Here is a 22,315-nt window from a genome sequence, read left to right as displayed (position 1 = left end):
GACTAGGACAATAATTAGTCGCTGGCATTTTATCCACACCAGCCCACATTAATAGCTTGCTTTTTATAAATAATGTTTTGTTTCATTTAACTACCGAAAAATTATTTTATCGAGGTGATGTCCAATGTCAGCCAGTGGTAACTCAGGCCATGTAAACGTTAACATTTTTCCACCAGCCCACCCAACAAAGAAATATTCCAGCCCATCTGGCATTTGCCAAATGGCCAATCCGCCCCAGTTTTTAACCGCAAATAGCCAACAAGTAGTTGATACACGGGCAAAGTGTGCAGTTGCATACTCCGGTTGTAAAACAGTGTTTCAAGCGCTCAAAATTGGCTAGGATTATCCTCTATTCAATACTGGCCATGGAATTTTGAGAACGTTTAGAAAGGATCTTAGAATAGCCTAATTGACAAGTAACTCCTATATTGTACACTGAATATTTTAACCTTACAAATAGATAAACATCTTAGTTAGCTATCTCACCCACCTTAGGCATTTGATCCCTGATTTATTGAATGAGGGAATTCTTTTATAAAGACAAAGTATTTTGTTGTATTTGCAATGTTGCAGGGTGGCACAACCCTATCGGGTGTGCAGTCTTTAGCTCCAGCCCTGCTCAAGCACACCACATTGTAAAACAAAAATGAGGTTCTTGATAAGCGCACTCTGGTGTGTTATGCAGGGTTAGATAAAAAGCCTGCACTCCCTTCCCCAGATCTGTGCCTCGACACAATCCTGTCTCTGAGCTCTGCGGACAATTCCTTCGACCTCGTGTCTTGGTTTTTGCTCTGACATGCACTGTCAACTGTGGGATCTTTATATAGACAGGTGTGTGCCTTTCCAAATCATGTCCAATCAATTGAATTGACCACAGGTGGACTCCAATCAAGTTGTAGAAACATCTCAATGATGATCAACGGAAACAGATTCAACAAATCAGCTGCTCACCAGGACCTTGTAAAGCTGATTGAAAAGCCTGCACACCCTGTGGCCTACCTCTCCAGATGGCGAGTTGACCACTTGTTTTTATACAGTATCAGCGTTGTATGTTTTACTTGAAGGCATTTTTTTCACAGTGGTATTGAGTATGATTATAGTTGGTATTGGTATCTAAGCCAAAATTCTGAACGCTTAGAGTTTGTGATCTGGCCAATGATTAGCCCATTGGAGTAGAATAAACAAATACAGATGGGCAACCCATGCAGATTTCTGTAGCCTAGCGACTATGCTACTATGTCCGTTAGGCTCCAGGAGAATGCTCATTGCGAAAATAGCACACCTGCCTGATAATATGAGCCATGTAGGCTATAGTCTTTGAAAGAGCCATCCTTAAAAATATACATTTTTGCCAACATGGGATCATTTCCAGAGGGTAAAATTTGCAGGTGTGTGGTGTGCGCAGGCCTCAAAATTGATATTAAATGGCATTCCAAGTGGCATTAAAACGGTCTTAAAAGAAACTTCATGGAAGCTGCAGATAACCCTGGGATATCTGCTGCAGATAACCCTGGGATATCTGCAGCACGATAACCCCCGGGATATCTGCGGCGCGATAACCCCCGGGATATCTGCGGCGCGATAACCCCCGGGATATCTGCGGCGCGATAACCCCCGGGATATCTGCGGCGCGATAGCCCCCGGGATATCTGCGGCGCGATAGCCCCCGGGATATCTGCGGCGCGATAACCCCCGGGATATCTGCGGCGATAGCCCCGGATATCTGCGCGGCGATCTGCGGATATCTGCGATAATAACCCCGGGATATCTGCGGCGCGATAACCCCCGGGATATCTGCGGCGCGATAACCCCCGGCATATCTGCGGCGCGATAACCCCGGGATATCTGCGGCGCGATAACCCCCGGGATATCTGCTGCAGTGAATGGCAACAAACGAGCAATTTGTTGTCTCCCGTTTTATTCCATCTTTCTCCTTCTAACCAAAATTCTTGACTTGGCGCTGTAACGCCTCGATCACACCGACAGCGTCGTTACATTTCAGCAGTGGTGTAAAAATACTTGAAAGTAATACTTCAGTATTTTTTTTTGTTATCTGTACTTTACTATTAATATGGCCTAGTTTTACTTCACTACATTCCTAAAGAAAACAATGTACTTTTTTACTCCATACATTTTCCCTGACACCCAAAGGTACTCATTACATTTTGACAGGAAAATGGTCCAATTCACACACTTATCAAGAGAGCATCCCTGGTCATCCCTACTCCCTCTGATCTGGCAGTCTCACTAAACACACTTTCTTTGTTTGTAAATTAGTTTGAGTGTGCCCTTGGCTATCCCTCAATAAAAGAAAAACAAGAAAATTGAGCTGTCTGGTTTGCTTAATATAAGGAATGTGAAATTATTTATACTTTTACTTTTGATACTTAAGAACATTTAAAACCAAAGACTTAAACTTTTACTCTAGTATTTTACTGGGTGACTTTCACTTTTTCTTGAGTAATTTTCTATGAAGTTATCTTTTACTCAAGTATGACAATTGAGTACTTTTTCCACCACTGCATTTCAGGACACCAGAAGTACATTCATGTGTTTTTTGCATTGCGTTGCAGAGGTAGTTGCAGTGCATTCTGTGTCTTGCATACAGTGGATTTATCTACCGTGGGTGTTAAACTGCATGCGTAGACTGCTTGACAGAAATGGTAGAAGAAGGTGAATGTTGAACTTTCGTTGCACACATATCCAGTTGATGCCGAGTACCATTTTGCGCAATACCACTGTAGGTGTGATCAAGGTGTAACCCATGGTGCTCTGTGTTGTCTTCTCTCTCCCATATTACCAGCGCTTTAGATCAATGACTTGTTAGGGGCTCCACATATCCTCCTCTCCCCGTACCATTAATATCTTATCTGAATGGAGTCGCTGTGATTTATTATTTTCTTGAATAAGTCATGTTTTCCCATTGGCAGTATTACGCCCCGGGTTCCTGGAATGGCTGTAATCTATGTTTTATGACTGAGCGCTGGACTGAGTCCTCTGTTATGATCTCATAGGGATGGATAGTGTATGGAGAAACCACACTTAATGGCATGGCTTCATGTTTCGGTCCAAAGTGATTTGCAATTATGAACGTTGGATTTAGCTAGCTGATTTTCTCTGTCTTGGACCAAGCTGGGCTGCCGTCTCCATGGGGCCCTGTCTCTAAGCATTATGGGCTTATCCAGTGTGTGTCTGTGAGTAGCGGCCCCCAGCTCCATCTCCAGGCAGAGGCCAAGTGAGAGGTGTAACTAATTGGCCCCGGGCGTTTAGATGTCTTCAGCAGGCCCGGTGCGGTGGCGCTTTCCCCCTGCAGTGTGTCAAGTTTTAGGATGTCATCTACTGCATTAATGATGGTTCGTCTGCTGGCATTAGAACCAGCCTTTTCCTGCGCCGCCATCATTAAAAAACGCCACCAGTCCACTTCCACTGCCCAGGTATCACCTTCAGTGTGTCTCGATACTAACAGGAACCTCCCTTATACGGCTCAGCTTCCCCCTCGCAAGGACAGAGAAGGACGCCACCAAGGGCTCTCATTTTAAGTGGAAGATGAAGAGAGGGAGAGAAACACACAGATTGAATGAGACCTAGAGGAATAATTATATTCCTGCAGTACTGGGTACGAACAAAAGCTGTTTGCGACGTAAGAATAGTGATCTTCAAGGAGATTGGCTGACCGGTCCGTTTCATCTGCTGTTTTGAGGGGGTAGCTTTAGCGTAAGACTTAGGAAGAGGAATAAATTGGTCTCACTTAGGTGCGCAGTGATTTATTGAAATGTTGTTGTGTATGTATCTGGAATGAATTCTTGTATGTGTGTGTACGTGCTTACAGTCCATGCTACATCTCAGTGGTTTGAGTCTTTTACGAAGGGAAAGCTTCCGTCGTGCATCATGCAGCAGGTCGGTGGCGGTCGGCAGCATTGCTGACGGCTTTGTTTATTAATGCGCTGTATATAGAACTCATTGTGCACACGGAATATCACACCTCGGACCAGTGATCTGCAACATGCCAGCCTGTGTTTTTCCTTCCGCTGTTGCTCTGAATAGTCATCCACCTTTTTTTAAATGTCAGCTCACAAACTCAGTGGCTCCCTAGTTCTCTGCATAATGTGGTGAGAGCTGATGATAATGATCACCTTTTATTCATTTCTCCATTTAGACATGCTATTCATGGGTTGCCTGTTTTATTCACAATATTGTTTTGAAGACTGAACATTCTAAATGTGTTCTCAATTGGCACCGATTATGATTTTCACAAAAGTGCATTATAGTGATGTAATTTAAAAACAAAGCCAAATAATCAGTAGTAAACTTTTTTATGATCATTTTAATGTTGACAGATTGCAATGATTTCCCTATTTCCCTGCCGTGTCATGAAAGGTTGCGGGCGTGATACAGTTTCCCACTAAATCTTTGTTTATCTAGCAGTGGATACGATAACATGCAACTTCAAATGCAGCTCGTGCAAGTTAAAGGGTCACTTCTGGATTTTGGCAATGAAGCCCTTTATCTAATTCACCAGAGTCAGATGAACCTGTGGCTACCATTTTTATGTCTCTGTGTGCAGCCAAAATCCCGACGTATCCCTTTAACAAACGTAATAGTATTTTTAACTAGTAGAAAGAGGAGGAAGGGAAGCGCTACTAAGGTACACAATAGTACATTTTGGTAGATGGGTGCTCTTTGGAAAAAGGGGTAAATTGGTCATCAAAAAGAAAGGAGGACCAAGGCTATTGAAACTGCCATAATAATAAAGGAATTTTAATTAATTATATGAAGAGTGCCTTGGTCCTCCTTTCTTTTTAATAGTATTTTTATTGGAATTTCACAGTTCTCTTCCACATTAAGAGATATACAGTAACAAAGATAAAAAAAATATATATATATGAGCAGACACGAAACCTTAGTTTAAATAAAGGCATTACGTCCAATACATGGATTGTAAAATGTAATCCTGAGATAAGTAAACAACCGCCATTTTAAGAAAAACCTTGCTGCATAAAAGCTGAAATCAGTTTCTCACACTTTGTGGAACTGATCTGTTTTAGAATGTAATGTATAAGTCAACTATTCCAATGGAACCCTTTCAAATATTATCTTATGCCAATCTTTAATAGAAGGCACCTTGTCACTAACCCACTGTAAGATAATTCTTTTCCTCGCGGTTGCAGACAGTACAGTTGCCATACCAGGCGGCGATACAGCTTGACAAGGATGCTCTCACTGGTGCATCTGTAAAAGTTTGTGGGTATTAGGAGCCAAGCCAAAATTCTTCAGCCTCCTGAGGTTGAAGTGGCGCTGTAGCGCCTTCTTCACCACACTGTCTGTGTGGGTGGACCATTTCAGATTGTCAGTGATGTGTACGCAGAGGAACTTGAAGATTTTCATCTTCTCCACTGCAGTCCCGTCGATGTGGATTGGGCCGTGCTCCCTCTGCTGTTTCCTGAAGTCCATGATCGGCCCGTCAGGAAGTCCAGGACACACTTGCACAGGACTGGGTTCAGATCCTGGGCCACAAGCTTAATGATGAGCTATAGTCAATGAACAGCGTTCTTCCATGGCTATTCCTCTTGTCCAGATGGGATAGGGCAGTGTGCAGTGCGATTGCGTCGTCTGTGGATCGATTGGGGCGGTAATCAAAATGACGTCGTCTAGGGTGTCAGGTAAGGCAGAGGTGATAAGATTCTTAACCAGCCTCTCAAAGCACTTCATGATGACAGAAGTGAGTGCTACGGGGCGATAGTAATTTATAGTTGTGTAACGGACCGTAGTTGAACTGTGATCCATACAGATCACCCCCCGCCGGTTCGGCACACATGTGAACCGCGGTTCAATTGCAAAATTTAACCATCATAGTGTGAAATACAGTTTTACTGCAGCGGTTACTTAGAGTAATAATTCCCTAAATCTCAATGCAGAGTTGCAGTGAAAAGATAGACAAGACAGATGCATGCTGTGTTTTACTCTGAAGCCTGAAGGTTGATTTGATTATTTTGTGTGTACTGTTCACATTAAAGGGGCATGTTGAATCCCAACGAATCAATCCTGGATGCTCGCGTCGCAAAGAAGAAATGAGAGCAGTGACAGCCATGGCTAGCGGAGGAGCTGAAGAACTGGAAAAGCCTCCCGCTTCATCTAAGTCTCATTTATGGGAGAATTTTGGCTTCCCTGTCAAATAAGGGTGGTGGACAACACCATTACGGTGTGTAGACATTGTGCGACAAGAAAGCCGAATGATCATGGAAATACATTGAGCATGGCCACACATTTTAAGCGGCATCAACCTGGTATGTCAGCGATGCCAAGAGACAACTTCTCACCGCGGCATTTAGGCAGCCCTTTCCTGCAGAATCAGACCGGGCTGAAGCAATCACCAAATCTATTGGGATGTTTATCGCTGTAGACATGAGGCCACACTGTTGTGGAAAACAAAGGGTTTAAAAATATGGTGTAAGTGCTTGAGCCACGCTACGAAGTCCCCTCGCGCACCCACTTCAGTATGAAGATCGAGCCAGATCTTGATGAACAGGAAAATATCAAAATTGTCGAAAAATTATCCAAGACGACCTCTATTACCTTCACCACAGACGGGTGGACCTCCTGGGCAACGGAAAGCTACGTGACTGTGACTGCTCACTTCACCATAGAGGAGTGGGAGATGTGAAGTCCGGTGCTACAGACACGCCCCCTTTATGAGAGTCACACAGGCACAAATCCGGTGCAGGTACTGCTAGGAGCAGTAGCAGAGTGGAAGCAAGAGAGTATCCCAATCACCACAGATAATGCCAAGAACCAAGTAAATGCAGTGATAGAAGCTGGACTGGGGCCACAGATAGTTTGCTTTGCACGTGATCAATTTATCATCCCAAAGGGGAATCTCAGTGAACCAGATGGAACGCCTCCTTGGGAGGATCAGGAAGGTGGTTTCCTTTTTCCACCGAAGCACAACAGCCACTCATGTGCTTAAGACCAAGCAAGAAACGCTACAGCTACCGACCCACAAGCTCATATACGATGTCACAACAAGATGGAACTCCACTTATGACATGTAGGAGCGCTATCTTGAGCAGCAGGCAGCTGTATACTCTGCACTGACACACAAGACCTTGAAAAAAAATATAAAGACATCGTCACCTTGTCTGATGAAGACGTGAAAGTGGCAGAGGAGGTCCTCTAGGTGTTCAAACCCCTCAAAACGTTTACAACCCTATTGAGCACTGAAACTGCACCATCTGTGTCCATGATCCTACCTCTGAAAACAAGGATTCTACAATCCATGGCCCCAAGTCAGGAAGACCGCACCATCAATAGAGAGGTCAAGGCTGCCATTAGAGAGGACCTGAACCCCACATACCCCCTTAATGTACAGGACTACCTTCATCGTTCTACTGCACTGGATCCAAGATTCAAGTGTCTGTCTCACCTAGACCCTGCCCTACAGCGGAGGACATAGTGATCTCACCACTGAGATTGTGAACACTGAAGAGGTAAAAAATAAGAGTTAATTACTAATAAATATTGTGCAGTCTAATCTTAGTCTATGCTATTGCTATTAGAATCATCCATTTTTGATTTGGAATAATTGTTTTTAGAAAATATTTTTTCCACAATAATAGTTTTATGAAAATAAATAATTAGTTAGTTTAATAGATTAAATCATTTTTTTCTGCAAGGTCAAACCACAGCTGACAGGAGCAGACAGAGGCATCTCCTCCACAAAAATAATTTGGCCATGAAGGAGCTTTTTGGGGTGACCTTTGCGAGCAAGGACACAGGCAAGATGTTTGCCAACACCATCAAAGAGGAGGCATCCTACAAGGCAGCAAGCAGCGTTCCAGTGGATGGTGATCTACTGGCATGGTGGAAAAGCATTGAGTGTAAATACACTCACATCGCCATGATGGCAAGATGCTAGTTGGCTGTGCCTGCCACTTCAGTACCTAGCGAGAGGGTGTTCTCCACGGCAGGGTAATAGTGACTGCAAAGAGGTCTACCCTCTCCCCAGACAATGTAGACATCCTCATCTTTTTGAAAAATAATTTGAAGTTATATATGCTCAGGTCTGTTTTGCTTTCTTTCTTTTTGTACTTTTTTTTATGTGGACACAGGATATTTTTTCATTCACTATTGTTCAAAGGAAGAAGGTATCATGCCTCATATTGCACTTTAATTTAACAATTGAGCATTGAATATTTTATTTTAAGATTGTATTTAAACATTGAAAAGTTCCTTGCTTTAAGTGTTCTTTAAGGAATAAATGGAAAGCATTTCATTATATTGTCTTTTTTTTTTTTTTTTTTTTTTTGATCCCAAAAATGATCTGACCCGTGATTTTTTAAAAATCTGAACCGGTCGGGGTGAACAAAAATAACTTGTTTCTGTATGTTTTCACAATCACACCATGAGTAGGTAATCATGAAACATACACCATGTCTTTCTTCTTCCCAGAGAGATCTTTAATCCTATCCGCGCCATATACTGAGAACCCAGCTGGTTGTATGGACGGGGACTCTATATCCCGAGAGAGCCATGATTCTGTGAAACAGTATGATACAGTCCCTGATGCTTCTCTGGATGGAGATGCTTGCCCTGAGCTCGTCTACTTTACTGTCCAGAGACTGAACATTAGCGAGTAATATACTCTGAAGCGGTGGATGGTGTGCATGCCTCCTGAATAGGACGAGGCGTTTTGGCGGCGTCTTGGAGCAACCTCTTTGATAAGTTCAATTGCCCTGGGGGGTACAAACAAAGAAGCCAATTCGAGAAAGTCTTATTCCTGGTCGTAAAAGCTTGTAAGTTACCACCAACTTTGATATCAAAATGTTATTTCCGGCTGTATGTGATAATACAAAAAAGTTATGGGCTAATAATGTAAGAAATAACACACCAAAGAAAAAACCCTGCAAAGTTGCTTAGGAGCTAGAAGCAGAGCTGCCATATCTGTCGGCGTCTGTCGGCGCCATCATTTTCCTGGTTAATCGCCATGTTTGTAGGTCTTTTTCCTGACAAATCAAATGTTATTTTCAGCGTCCTGTGTTAAGAGTCCCACGTTGATCTGAGAACTTGATCTATTTCCTTTTAACAGGATATGATTGGAAATATTCAAGGTGGTCCTTCTCTTTAGTTGCCAAGTCACCCTCTGAACGCCTTTTCACTTTTTTTCAGCTTCTTAGTGGCTGAGTATGACTTAATCCAATCCCTGGCGTAAACTTGACAGGTTTCCCAAAGTAGCGAGGGGTTATCTGTTGATTGGGAGTTAGAGAAAAAAAATTGAACTCTGATAAAATATGATGTAAATGTATGGTCTTTAATAATGGTTGTGTTCTATCTCCATTGTCTTGATGGATTTGGTGACCCTTTGAAGTTGCATTCCCAGGATCACCTCAGTGTGATAAGATATGACTATGCTTCCTATATTAGCAGATAAAACAGGCTGCAAAGATGTCTTGTGCATAAAAAGCAATATATTCGAGTCTGACATCCATGTGGTGCAGAGAAAAAGGTTAACTCTCTGTTGGAGGGATGGAAGGGGGAAAGGTCACAAATAGCTTTTAACGCAACCTAGCTTGAGGACAGGATGAAGCTATGCTCCTGGGAAACTTGTCAATAAGGGGGTTAAACAAGTAAAATATCCTCCAACCGCAGCATTATCTGAGCTTTTAATTCTGAGAAGTGTCTAAATACCTTGAGGAACTCGGGGGGGGCAGGATGTAAATATTCATTGTGGATTTTTTTTGCCCTTGTAAATGACCTTTTAATTAGATCATAACAACTAAATGTATCTTTCACACAATTCATCACCTTAAGTGGTAGGTTATTTATCACAAGAATTGCTACACCTCTACTACTGGATGTAAATGATGAGAAACACTTTTCCAAAACCCCCTTACTGAAATTTCAGATGCTCCTTATCATCCAAATGAATTTCTTGCAACATTTTTTTTTCTTCCTTTTTAATGGGATTATGGCTCCCTCTAATGTTCCATGTACACACACTGCATTCGGAAAGTATTCAGACCCCTTGACTTTTGCCCACATTTTGTTATGTTACAACCTTATTCTAAATTGATTAAATTAAGTGAGACAATGCCAGCCATCCTGTCGGATGTTCAGACTGCTTGTAGATGTAAGAGAAGAAATCCGTACTGCCCTGCCCACTTCACTGTTGCTCCTAGCAGAGGAAACTGCAGTTCTGAAATACATCAAAAAGTGTGAAGACACACCATAGCGTACATGTTAGACCCCAAGTATGCTGGCAAGATCATCCTGTCTGGTGCAGAGATCAACAAGTCCTATGGTGTCATCACTACCGTGTCTCAACACCTTAGCCTGTTCTTGGCAGTCTGTTGATCTTTTTGATCTGAGGCTCTTCCCCTGTTGCCACCATCATCCTCCAAATCTCACCAACATCAGCTGCCTCAGAGCGCAGCTGGTCTTTGTTTGGGAACACACACACCAAAGCAGGCAACAGGCTGACCAATACAACGGTTGAAAGATTGGTGGCCATCCGGCCAAAATTAAAGCTTTTTGAGCCTGATAACGAGCCATCCTCAACAAGGTTGGAAAGTGACAGGGAAGATGTGGCCTCAGAGTCTGATGTTCAAGAGGTGGACACGAGGAGGTCCAGGGGGAAGACATGGAATCCTGAGAGGAAGACAACCAAAGCATTTGTTTCATTTTACAGATGCATGTTGAAAACATTTTTGGGAGATGCGATGGATCATTGGGTATCTTTCAATATTCCCTTCAGTTGTTCAGTGAAATCATCCCATGGAAAGAGTCAACTCATTTAATTAAAGTTCAATTCGTAACTAAATCGTTTTTTAAAATATTTCTATTGGAAGGATTTAATAATTTGCAATTATATGTCTACTTATGAGGAAAAAGGTTTAGGTTTCTGTCTCCATATGATATGGTAAATATATCTAATGCAAAAACATCTACATTTAAATTATATGAATTTGCATATATTTCCGTTAATTCCCACGGAATGTTTTCACCTCTGAATATTCCCCAAAATGTGCAACCCTACTGAAGAGTCACGTTAGGGGTCGCTGGCAAGTATCAACATGGGCTTTGAGTCCAAGGTAAATACAAACAAGATCTTTGGTTTACTTGTTCTGATGCGATACCATGGACGTATACTGTATAACTACGTTGTATGTTTTTATGAATAGGACAGGGATGTAGGAAATTGACTTTCTTCAGTCAGTTCTACACCTTTTTATAAACTAGTCAACACTTGCTGTTCGGTCGTCAATCAAAGCACAGTAAGTAGCCTATGCGCGTAGTATCCGTGTCTGTATATGCCTATGAAACTCGCAAAAGAAAAGAAATGAATGTGCCACATACCGCAGACTGACAAACCAGCACTGTTTCTGTCATCGCTCATTTTGTGACTAACAGGCGCTAGTCCTATCAGTTGAAGATGCATATCATTCATTCTAGCGGGAGAAGGCTAAACCGACTTTCCTGACTAGCGAATTGAAACTTTTAAATGGAAAGAAGTTAATTTAAAATTTGGAAAAGCAGCTTACAATGAGTCTTATCGGCTATTTAGCCGAGGGCCGGCGCTTATGGAAAACACTGGGGGAAGTGCTTTTCATTCTCTCGTCACCTATGGGCTAATAGAATGCATTGCCTGTGAGCGCCTGATGGGCGTTTCTGTTAGACTACAATTACAGTCCCTTGTAGCCTCGTTAATCCTTGGGCTGAGGCCATGCGCTTGGTCACAGCCGTGTCCATTTGGGGAACGGAACAGAAAAAACACACCTGAGATGGATGTCTTCGAACTCTTCCTGTTCTTATCTGTCTATTGTCTATCATGCGCTCTCTTCTTCGCTCTCTCTCTTCTCACTCTTTCTCGCTGTTTTTTGTTCTCTTTCTCTGGCTCTCGCTCTGAGTATTGCCTTGTTCTAAGAACACATTGCTTCTATAATTAATGTTGGGCCTCTGTTTCTCTCCATCTCTAACACAGCAGACAAGCATGCTTGCTGCTTGTGGTGACTTTGTCTGCTCAGTTAGGCACATAGTCTACCATTTGTCCCATCTCTCATTTAATTGGAACCACTTCACAGAAGTAAATAGATAAGCTATTTCAAGTATTTTTCTCTCTTTTATCCGAAGCGCAGTCTAACGGTAGATCAGAAGGTTAATCTTTTCCATTGACGTTTGTTGGCTACTACATCTGAATACTGTAATGTTACATTTCTCGTAGACAATATTTAATTTATTACCATAATATATGTGCCATAATTCCTCAGCTTTTTTTGGCCATGGTGTGTTCATATTCCAGAGGTAGCCATACCACTGTACAATTTACCATGTGCATATTAATGTGCAATTGTTTTTGTCTGTCAGACACGGTCAGAAACAGCAAATATCCCATCCAAAGACATTTGATCAACTTCGCCATGTACTGTATTGCTATTTCCTTAGACGTTGCCTCGGCCTAATTCCAATATGTCCAAAGTATGGGCGTTTTTCCAAGTGGAGTTATAATGCTTGTTCACGACAGGTCAGATTTCGGGAAAACGTGTGTGTGGTGCGCACCAAGTTTTATGAATCTCAATATTTTTATATTTTCAGAAATGGCTCACGCAGATAATTTCAGTTAAATTTACGCAATGGTTATAAATGAGGCCCCTGGTGAGAACTCTCACCCTGGCTAATCAATGAAAACAAATCAAGGGAACTACTAGGTGCAAAAGTAAACCCGAGGTACTGTGGACTTCTGAATAGCCCTGCTCTTGCGTCTTGCCATCACCTTCTGCATTTATGTAATGACTGCCACACAATGTCTAACACTGGAGGCCGGGTGGGCTTTTGTTTGGAACAAGCCTCAGTACAGCCCCTCACAACCCTTCCCTTTTCTGTATTTCATCGACAAAGGGTTTCCAAGTGGCTCCGCGTGTAGGAAGCAACAGAAGCTCAGGTGCGAGGTTCTCAAAGGCATAGAGGGGTTAATCACAATTGATCGGGCTGGATGTTTGTAGTCTCGACTATGGGATTCTCTGTGGAGCTCACCCGTGAATACATACACATCTCGTTCCAACTGATAATCACTTTTTATTTGTGTGGTAATCCTGTCTTTCCACGCCAGTTCACTATGACCAACAGCCCATGGCCATTGTAATGGTCTGAGGCGCACTGTTCTTAGAGCGTCTTACCATGGCAACTGCATTATGACTCGGTGGAGTAATCGGCCATAGTGGGAATGAGCTTTAAAGTGAATCTGTCTTTGTCTACTCGTGCTTTGACAATCCATAGATCCCCTGGGCAGCCTTGGGGTCTATACCATACGGAGTCGACCCAGGCCCAGCCAATGTACGGTTATGCTTGAGCGGTTTTTGAAAGGGATCAAATATGAGCAGTCACAGCATTTAGAGGACCACTGCTCGGCAACCGGTGCCATGACAACGAGCTCAGCCTCTTTAGATGGCTAGATGCTGAAAATGTTAGAGTAGTTCATTGGTCGTTCACTCATATATATTTAAGGCATCCACTTGAGGGTTTTTAAATTGTCAGTCAAACCCCCCTCCACCCTGATTGCGAGTGGGTGATGTGCTTATTAATGCTAAATAGCTTTGAAAAAACTGATTTGTCATTTGTTTGGAGCAGTTAAACTAGACGATCCCTCAACGTTTGCACTGAGGGGGGCCTATTTGGTTTCAAAATTGGAGCAGATAATTGCAATTCAGACTTGATGAGAAGGAACACATGCTTCGCCTACATTTCTATGCTGTTAACAAGGAAGCAAAATTAATAGAGAAGCCATTTGATGGTAACCATAAATAATAGGCTGACTGTTCTAGCTTGGGGGTAGATCAGCTTTAATATTGAAGATCGATTGTGGCGTCCAATGTAATTGTCTGCATAATTTCCAATCCCCCATATATATTTTTTTTCTAAATGTGTGTGTGTGTGTGTTGAAGTTGTAAGTTAACATACACTTAGGTTGGAGTCATTATAACTCGTTTTTCAACCACTCCAGAAATGTCTTGTTTACAAACTATTGTTCTGGCAAGTCGGTAATTTTTCCATCAATTGTTTACAGACAGATTATTTCACTTATAACTCACTGTATCACAATTCCAGTGGGTCAGAAGTTTATATACACTAAGTTGACTGTGCCTTTAAACAGCTTGGAAAATTCCAGAAAATGATGTCATGGCTTTAGAAGCTTCTGATAGGCAAATTTACATAATTTGAGTCAATTGGAGGTGTACCTGTGGATGTATTTCAAGGCCTACCTTCAAACTCAGAGCCTCTTTGCTTGTCATAATGAGGAAATCAAAAGAAATCAGCCAAGACCTCAGGAAAATAAATTGTAGACCTCAAGTCTGGTTCATCATTGGGAGCAATTTCCAAATGCCTGAAGGTACCACGTTCATCTGAACAAACAATAGTACACAAGTATAAACACCATGGGACCACGCAGCCATCATACCGCTCAGGAAGGAGACGCGTTTTGTCTTCTAGAGATGAATGTACTTTGGTGCGAAAAGTGCAAATCAATCCCAGAACAACAGCAAAGGACCTTGTGAAGATGCTGGAGGAAACCAGTACAAAGTATCTATATCCACAGTAAAATGAGTCCTATATCGACATAACCTGAAAGGCCGCTCAGCAAGGAAGAAGCCACTGCTCCTAAACCGCCATAAAAAGCAGATTTGATTTCCATTGATAATTTTTGTGATTTTGTTGTCAGCACATTCAACTATGTAAAGAAAAAAGTATTTAATAAGAATATTTCATTCATTCACATCCTAGATCTGAATGAATGAAATATTCTTATTAAATACTTTTTTCTTTACATAGTTGAATGTGCTGACAACAGAATCACACAAAAATTATCAATGGAAATCAAATGTATCAACCCATGGAGGTCTGGATTTGGAGTCACACTCAAAATTAAAGTGGAAAACCACACTACAGGCTGATCCAACTTTGATATAATGTCCTTAAAACAAGTCAAAATTAGGCTCAGTAGTGTGTGTGGCCTCCACGTGCCTGTATGACCTCCCTACAACTCCTGGGCATGCTCCTGATGAGGTGGCGGATGGTCTCCTGAGGGATCTCCTCCCAGACCTGGACTAAAGCATCCGCCAACTCCTGGACAGTCTGTGGTGCAACTTGGCGTTGGTGGATGGAGCGAGACATGATTTCCCAGATGTGCTCAATTAGATTCAGGTCTGGGGAACGGGCGGGCCAGTCCGTAGCATCAATGCCTTCCTCTTGCAGGAACTGCTGACACACTCCAGCCACATGAGGTCTAGCATTGTCTTGCATTAGGAGGAACCCGGGGCCAACCGCACCAGCATATGGTCTCACAAGGGGTCTGAGGATCTCATCTCGGTACCTAATGGCAGTCAGGCTATCTCTGGCGAGCACATGGAGGGCTGTGCGGCCCCCCAAAGAAATGCCACCCCACACCATGACTGACCTACCGCCAAACTGATCATGCTGGAGGATGTTGCAGGCAGCAGAACGTTCTCCACTGCGTCTCCAGACTGTCACGTCTGTCACATGTGCTCAGTGTGAACCTCCTTTCATCTGTGAAGAGCACAAGGCGCCAGTGGCGAATTTGCTAATCTTGGTGTTCTCTGGCAAATACCAAACGTCCTGCACGGTGTTGGGCTGTAAGCACAACCCCCACCTGTGGACGTCGGGCCCTCATACCACCCTCATGGAGTCCGTTTCTGACCGTTTGAGCAGACACATGCACATTTGTGGCCTGCTGGAGGTCATTTTGCAGGGCTCTGGCAGTGCTCCTCCTGCTCCTCCTTGCACAAAGGCGGAGGTAGCGGTCCTACTGCTGGGTTGTTGCCCTCCTACGGCCTCCTCCACGTCTCCTGATGTACTGGCCTGTCTCCTGGTAGCGCCTCCATGCTCTGGACACTACGCTGACGGACACAGCACACCTTCTTGCCACAGCTCGCATTGATGTGCCATCCTGGATGAGCTGCACTACCTGAGCCACTTGTGTGGGTTGTAGACTCCGTCTCATGCTACCACTAGAGTGAAAGCACCGCCCGCATTCAAAAGTGACCAAAACATCAGCCAGGAAGCATAGGAACTGAGAAGTGGACTGTGGTCACCACCTGCAGAACCACTCCTTTATTGGGGTTGTCTTGCTAATTGCCTATAATTTCCACCTGTTGTCTATTCCATTTGCACAACAGCATGTGAAATTTATTGTCAATCAGTATTGCTTCCTAAGTGGACAGTTTGATTTCACAGAAGTGTGATTGACTTGGAGTTACATTGTGTTGTTTAAGTGTTCCCTTTATTTTTTTGAGCAGTGTGTATATATATATATATACGTCCTCACTGTCAACTGTTTTTTTTCAGCATACTTAACATGTGTAAATATTTGTATGAACACAACAAGATTCAACAACTGAGACATAAACTGAACAAGTTCCACAGACATGTGACTAACAGAAATTGAATAATGTGTCCCCGAACAAAGGTGGGGTCAAAATCAAAAGTAACAGTCAGTATCTGGTGTGGCCACCAGCTGCACTAAGTACTGCAGTGCATCTTCTCCTCATCTACTGTACCAGATTTGCCAGTTCTTGCTGTGAGATGTTACCACACTCTTCCACCAAGGCACCTGCAAGTTCTTGGACATTCCTGGGAGGAATGGTCCTAGCCCTCACCCTCCGATCCAACAGGTCCCAGACGTGCTCAATGGGTTTGAGATCCGGGGTCTTCACTGGCCATAGCAGAACACTGACATTCCTGTCTTGCAGGAAATCACGCACAGAACGAGCAGTATGGCTGGTGGCATTGTCATGCTAAAGGAACATGTCAGGATGAACCTGCAGGAAGGGTACCACATGAGGGAGGAGAATGTCTTCCCTGTAACGCACAGCATTGAGACTGAGCATGTTGTCATTGCAGACGGTCTGATGATGCTGTGAGACACCGCCCCAGACCATGATGGACCCTCCACCTCCAAATCGATCCCGCTCCAGAGTACAGGCCTCGGTGTAACGCTCATTCTTTAGATGATAATGCGAATCCGACCATCACCTCTGATAAAACAAAACCGCGACTCATCAGTGAAGGGCACTTTTTGCCAGTCCTGTCTGGTCCAGCGACGGTGGGTTTATGCCCATAGGCGACAGTGATGTCTGGTGAGGACCTGCCTTACAACAGGCCTGCAAGTCCAGCTTCTCTCAGCCTATTGCGGACAGTCTGAGCACTGATGGAGGGATTATGCGTTCCTGGTGTTACTCGGGCAGTTGTTGTTTCCATCCTGTAGCTGTCCCGCAGGTGTGATGTTCGAATGTACCGATCCTGTGCAGGTGTTGTTACATGTGGTCTGCCACTGCGAGGACGATCCACTGTCCGTCGTGCCTCTCTGTAGCGCTGTCTTTGGCGTCTCACACTACGGACATGGCAAATTAGAAGGCTGCAACATATCCACGTAGTTGTGGTCCTTCGGATATGTTGCCTCCTCTGGATTTGAGGTCTTACCAATGCCTTGCCCATCTCCTCGAGAAAGAGCCATCTCCTCTGGAACTTCCCTCTGTTCCAATCTGGGTTCAACACCATCCAGATGACAAACGCGTTGTACGCCGAGATGTCCAAGATGTTGAAGAATATCACAAGTGGCCAGCGTAGGGTTCTTCTTTTGCAGCTTTAGCCAGTCGCCAGCTTGTCTAGTTGGTCCACCCCTCATTTGTGGCAATGTAATCCATTATGATTTTTGTTTTTTTATGTTCCTGAACACAGATTTTCCCATCCGTATGCAGTGTACTCATGAGTACCACATTTTTGCCTTTCTTTGGCACGTAGGACACTAGGGATGTGTCGACCGTGAACACAAACTTAGAGGAAGTGATAGGCCTGTTCTGTGTATTCAACAGCTGAGGTGGGGCCTCTGGCTTATTTTTTCGTACTGTTCCTACCATCGTCAGCTTCCTCTTGAGGAGCTCTTGCAAATTAAAAAAGTTATCACGTGATGTTGTGGCTACAGTGTCCCTGTCATTTCCAGGACAACCCGCATCCCTTGGTTCCTCTAGGGTGTTCCTCCATCTGACTTCCCTGTATACACTTGCATGTTCCACGCACATGAAGCAGCATCACAGGCAGCCCAGATCTTGATTCCATTTTTTGAGCGTACATAATGTTTCGACATTATGTACTGCCTGAAGGGGCAAGGGCCCCTAGATGGCATAATCATTAACAGTACCGTTGGGCCCAGGGTTGTAGAACAGGGAAAGCTGTCCACCCTCTTGTCCCACACTGACCTGATTGCAGCTAGTTTGTCTCTCTGCCGGCGAGCTGGTCTGGTGTCTTGGTTATCGAAGTGAATATTCCAAGAAATAATGTGGAAGTTTTCTAGAGACAATGTTGCACGGCAAAGTTATCTGACAGTTTCTGCATCCCACAGGGATTCTGTGGATTCTCCATTGGATCTGAAAACACCAGCAAGGATAAGAACTCCAAAGTATGCATTTCACAATATTAAGCTGATCCACCCCTAAAATGTAAAAAAAAATTCTCGCTACAAAACATGCCTTCCCTCCAAATTAGTGCAGTCCAGAATGATTTTCTGGATGGTGTCTGTGATGAACCGTTCAACAGAAGACTTCATGTCCTAACCGCCATCCGCATCGGCCCTGGTTACATCCTTATCACATTGGCAGCCATGCGGGGTGGCTCATTCCTTGGGCAAGAAGACCATTCAATTTCACAATTTTCTGACATCCATTTTTCTCCTGCAGGCTGCTGATAGGCTGGTCCTGGGGCTGGCTGCTGACAGGCTGGTCCTGGGGCTGGCTGAGGGTCATCCTCTTTTTTCAAGTCACTGTCAACTCACGCTCCTTCCACACTAGCTTCTCTCTCTGCAAAAATAACTTCTGCTCTCTGAGCAGAGATTATTTTTGCCATACTGATTGATTGTGGTAAGGAGCCATACATTCAAAGCTATTTTATTTGTTGTATCCCTCCCCAAATTTGCACTTGTCTGGGGTAGAGTGTGGGAAAATACTGCATTTTTACTGCAATGTATCGAAATAATGTAATAACATTGTGTAGGTTCCCGCAAGACATTGTATAGTTTCACACACCAAAAAGGGTAGGCAGGGAGACGGACAGGTTTTTGGTGCTATGTTGAAATAGTGGACCCGAACACCACATATGTAATATAAGTGTGTAGGGGGGTGCATAGTGTGTGCTCAATGAAAATGTGTTATTTTACATGTTCTTCACAGAAAATGAGCCAAGGCCAATGAGTCTCAGGTTAAAAAGATAATTAATTGTATCATTTTTATTTTTGAAAACATTGAAAATGGGTCACACATACATGAACACCATACAAGGGTTAAGCAAATAGTTAAACTGGGATATGACTTGATAGGGATATGATACGAGTTAGCCAGAGTGAATTTACGTTCCTATCTACTCCGATTTCAGAGTACGATTGTCTTGAGTGTGCCAGAGCGCAGAATAACTAACGAATTTACGAACGCTCAACTCGTGTTGAATGCTGTCAGCAAACGTTGGCAAAAAAAGATTAATTAAATTGTTGCTCAGTTAGTCACCATAACATGAAAACAGCCTAAGCAGCTCTGCTAGGGCGAGTGAAATGGTCAGTGAGGCCATCTCTCAATTTTGTCTGGAAGTAGCTAGCAAGCTAGCCAACGTTAGCCGGTTAGCTTGGGTGCTTGACTGCTGTTGTGAGGTCAATGCTCTGATCAACCCTACTCCTCAGCCAGAGCGTCCAGCACTCCGATAGTCCGTTCGTAAATTCAGAGCGTTTTTCTATCTGACATCGCTGTGAATTTATGAACGCCCAGAGCGCACTCTGGCACTCCAGATTGAATTTACAAACACTTATTTCCAGGATAGCAACATCTTATCCATTTTTGCTAATTTCTATTAAAATGTATTGTAGTGAGATAATTTCTTTCTTTTGGGATATGAGTACCGAGCATGTCCACTTCACCCTCAGACCATTTTATTGGAAAACTACAGGGAAATGTAAAAGTTATATTTGTTTAGTGATTCAATACATCATTGTCTATTTGGAAGACCCATTTGTGACCAAGCTTTAACTTCCTGACTGATGTCTTGAGATGTTGCTTCAATATATCCACAATTTTCCAACCTCATGAAGCCATCTATTTTGTGAAGTGCACCAGTCTCTCCTGCAGCAAAGCACCCCCACAACATGATGCTGCCACCCCCGTCCTTCATGGTTGGGATGGTGTTCTTCGGCTTGCAAGCCTCCCCCTTTTTCCTCCAAACATAACAATGTTCATTATAGACAAACAGTTCTATTTTTGTTTCATCACACCAGAGGACATTTCTCCAAAACGTAAGATCTTTGTCCCCATGTGCAGTTGCAAATTGTAGTCTGGCTTTTTATGGCGGTTTTGGAGCAGTGGCTTCTTCCTTGCTGAGCGGCCTTTCAGATTATGTCGATATAGGACTCGTTTTACTGTGGATACAGATACTTTTGTACCGGTTTCCTCCAGCATCTTCACAAGGTCCTTTGCTGTTGTTCTGGGATTGATTTGCACTTTTCGCACCAAAGTACGTTCATTTCTAGGAGACAGAACGCGTCTCCTTCCTGAGCAGTATGACGGCTGTGTGGTCCCATGGTGTTTATACTTGCGTACTTTTTTTTGTACGTGGTACCTTCAGGCGTTTGGAAATTGCTCCCAAGGATTAACCAGACTTGTGGAGGTTTACAATTTCCTTTTCTGAGTTCTTGGCTGATTTTCTTTTGATTTTCCCATGAAAAGAGTCACTGAGTTTGAAGGTAGGCCGTGAAATGCATCCACTGGTACACCTCCAGTTTGATTCAAATTATGTCAATTAGCCTATCAGAAGCTTCTAAAGCCATGACATCATTTTCTGGAATTTTCCAAGTGGTTTAAAGGCACAGTCAGCTTAGTGTATATAAACTTCTGACCCACTGGAATTGTGATACAGTGAATTATAAGTTAAATAATCTGTCTGTAAACAATTGTTGGAAAAATCACTTGTGTCATGCACAAAGTAGATGTCCTTAACCGACTTGCCAAAACTATAGTTTGTTAACAATACATTTGTGGAGTGGTTGAAAAACAAGTTTTAATGACTCCAACCTAAGTGTATGTAAATGTATGACTTCAGCTGTACCTACAGCAGGCATATTTGATTTGAATGCTATTCTCCTTAGGGAAAATAAAGTTAATCTTAGCAAGGTCAAAGGTTAAACATGTTGTCCTCTGTGACCCCCCCTCATGTCTCAAGGGATTCCATGTTATCTAAAGAGGTTTTTTTTAAGACCATGACCCATCCGTCAAAGGGCTAAGTATAATTAAGTGCTTTTAATGATTACTGTGGTAAACTGTTTATAATGGCACAATTGGCCTTGTATTTATCCCTCTCTCACTTTGTCCCCCTGCTCATGGCTTTCCAAACTCCTCATTCCCTCTTGCCTTCTCTCCATCTCTCTGTGGTACCCCAGAGACCTGTCCTTACACAGTAGCTTTTCCCATGTGGTTTGTCTGGATTTAAATGCTGTTTGTTGGCAGTTTGTGGCCAGTCGGGCTAAGGTCTGGGAGGCTGCTGTAGAGAGGGGTCCCACGGTACCACCACAGACCTCAAACACACCCCCTTGTCTCTGTCCAGCACCCAGTGTCCAGCTGCTCTTTCACCCTGTAATTGACTGGGCTGGGAGTCTTACGCTGGATCTGATCGTCTTGCCCAATGAGTTATCCAACAGTTTCTCTGTTGCACTTCTTGACACAAACCGGTGCGCCTTGCACCTACTACCATACCCCGTTCAAAGGCACTTAAATATTTTGTTCTCCATTCACCCTCTTGAATGGCACACATAGACAATCCATGTTTCATGTCGTCACCCCGCTCCTCCGCTCTCTCCACTGGCTTCCAGTTGAAGCTCGCATCCGCTACAAGACCATGGTGCTTGCCTACGGAGCTGTGAGGGGAACGGCACCTCAGTACCTCCAGGCTCTGATCAGGCCCTACACCCAAACAAGGGCACTGCGTTCATCCACCTCTGGCCTGCTCGCCTCCCTACCACTGAGGAAGTACAGTTCCCGCGCATCCCAGTCAAAACTGTTCGCTGCTCTGGCCCCCCAATGGTGGAACAAACTCCCTCACGACGCCAGGACAGCGGAGTCAATCACCACCTTCCGGAGACACCTGAAACCCCACCTCTTTCAGGAATACCTAGGATAGGATAAAGTAATCCTTCTCACCCCCTTAAAAGATTTAGATGCACTATTGTAAAGTGGCTGTTCCACTGGATGTCTTAAGGTGAACGCACCAATTTGTAAGTCGCTCT

General features: G+C 43.6%; 1 protein-coding gene and 1 long non-coding RNA gene across 3 annotated transcripts in view; both read left to right on the top strand.

The window, feature by feature from the left end:
- LOC115106415 (zinc transporter ZIP11-like) overlaps positions 1 to 22,315 on the top strand; it is a 136,074-nt gene that overhangs the window by 35,729 nt on the left and 78,030 nt on the right. The window lies entirely within an intron of this gene.
- On the top strand, positions 4,787 to 8,272 carry LOC115106416 (uncharacterized). Its single transcript, XR_003860040.2, has 2 exons — positions 4,787 to 7,484; positions 7,671 to 8,272. It is a non-coding gene; the product is annotated as an uncharacterized LOC115106416 (long non-coding RNA).

The sequence above is a fragment of the Oncorhynchus nerka genome, linkage group LG23 (assembly GCF_034236695.1).
Source record: "Oncorhynchus nerka isolate Pitt River linkage group LG23, Oner_Uvic_2.0, whole genome shotgun sequence".
Lineage (NCBI taxonomy): Eukaryota > Metazoa > Chordata > Actinopteri > Salmoniformes > Salmonidae > Oncorhynchus > Oncorhynchus nerka.
The sequence above is the reverse complement of the archived record's forward strand: the minus strand, read 5'-3'. Positions and strand labels throughout refer to the sequence as shown.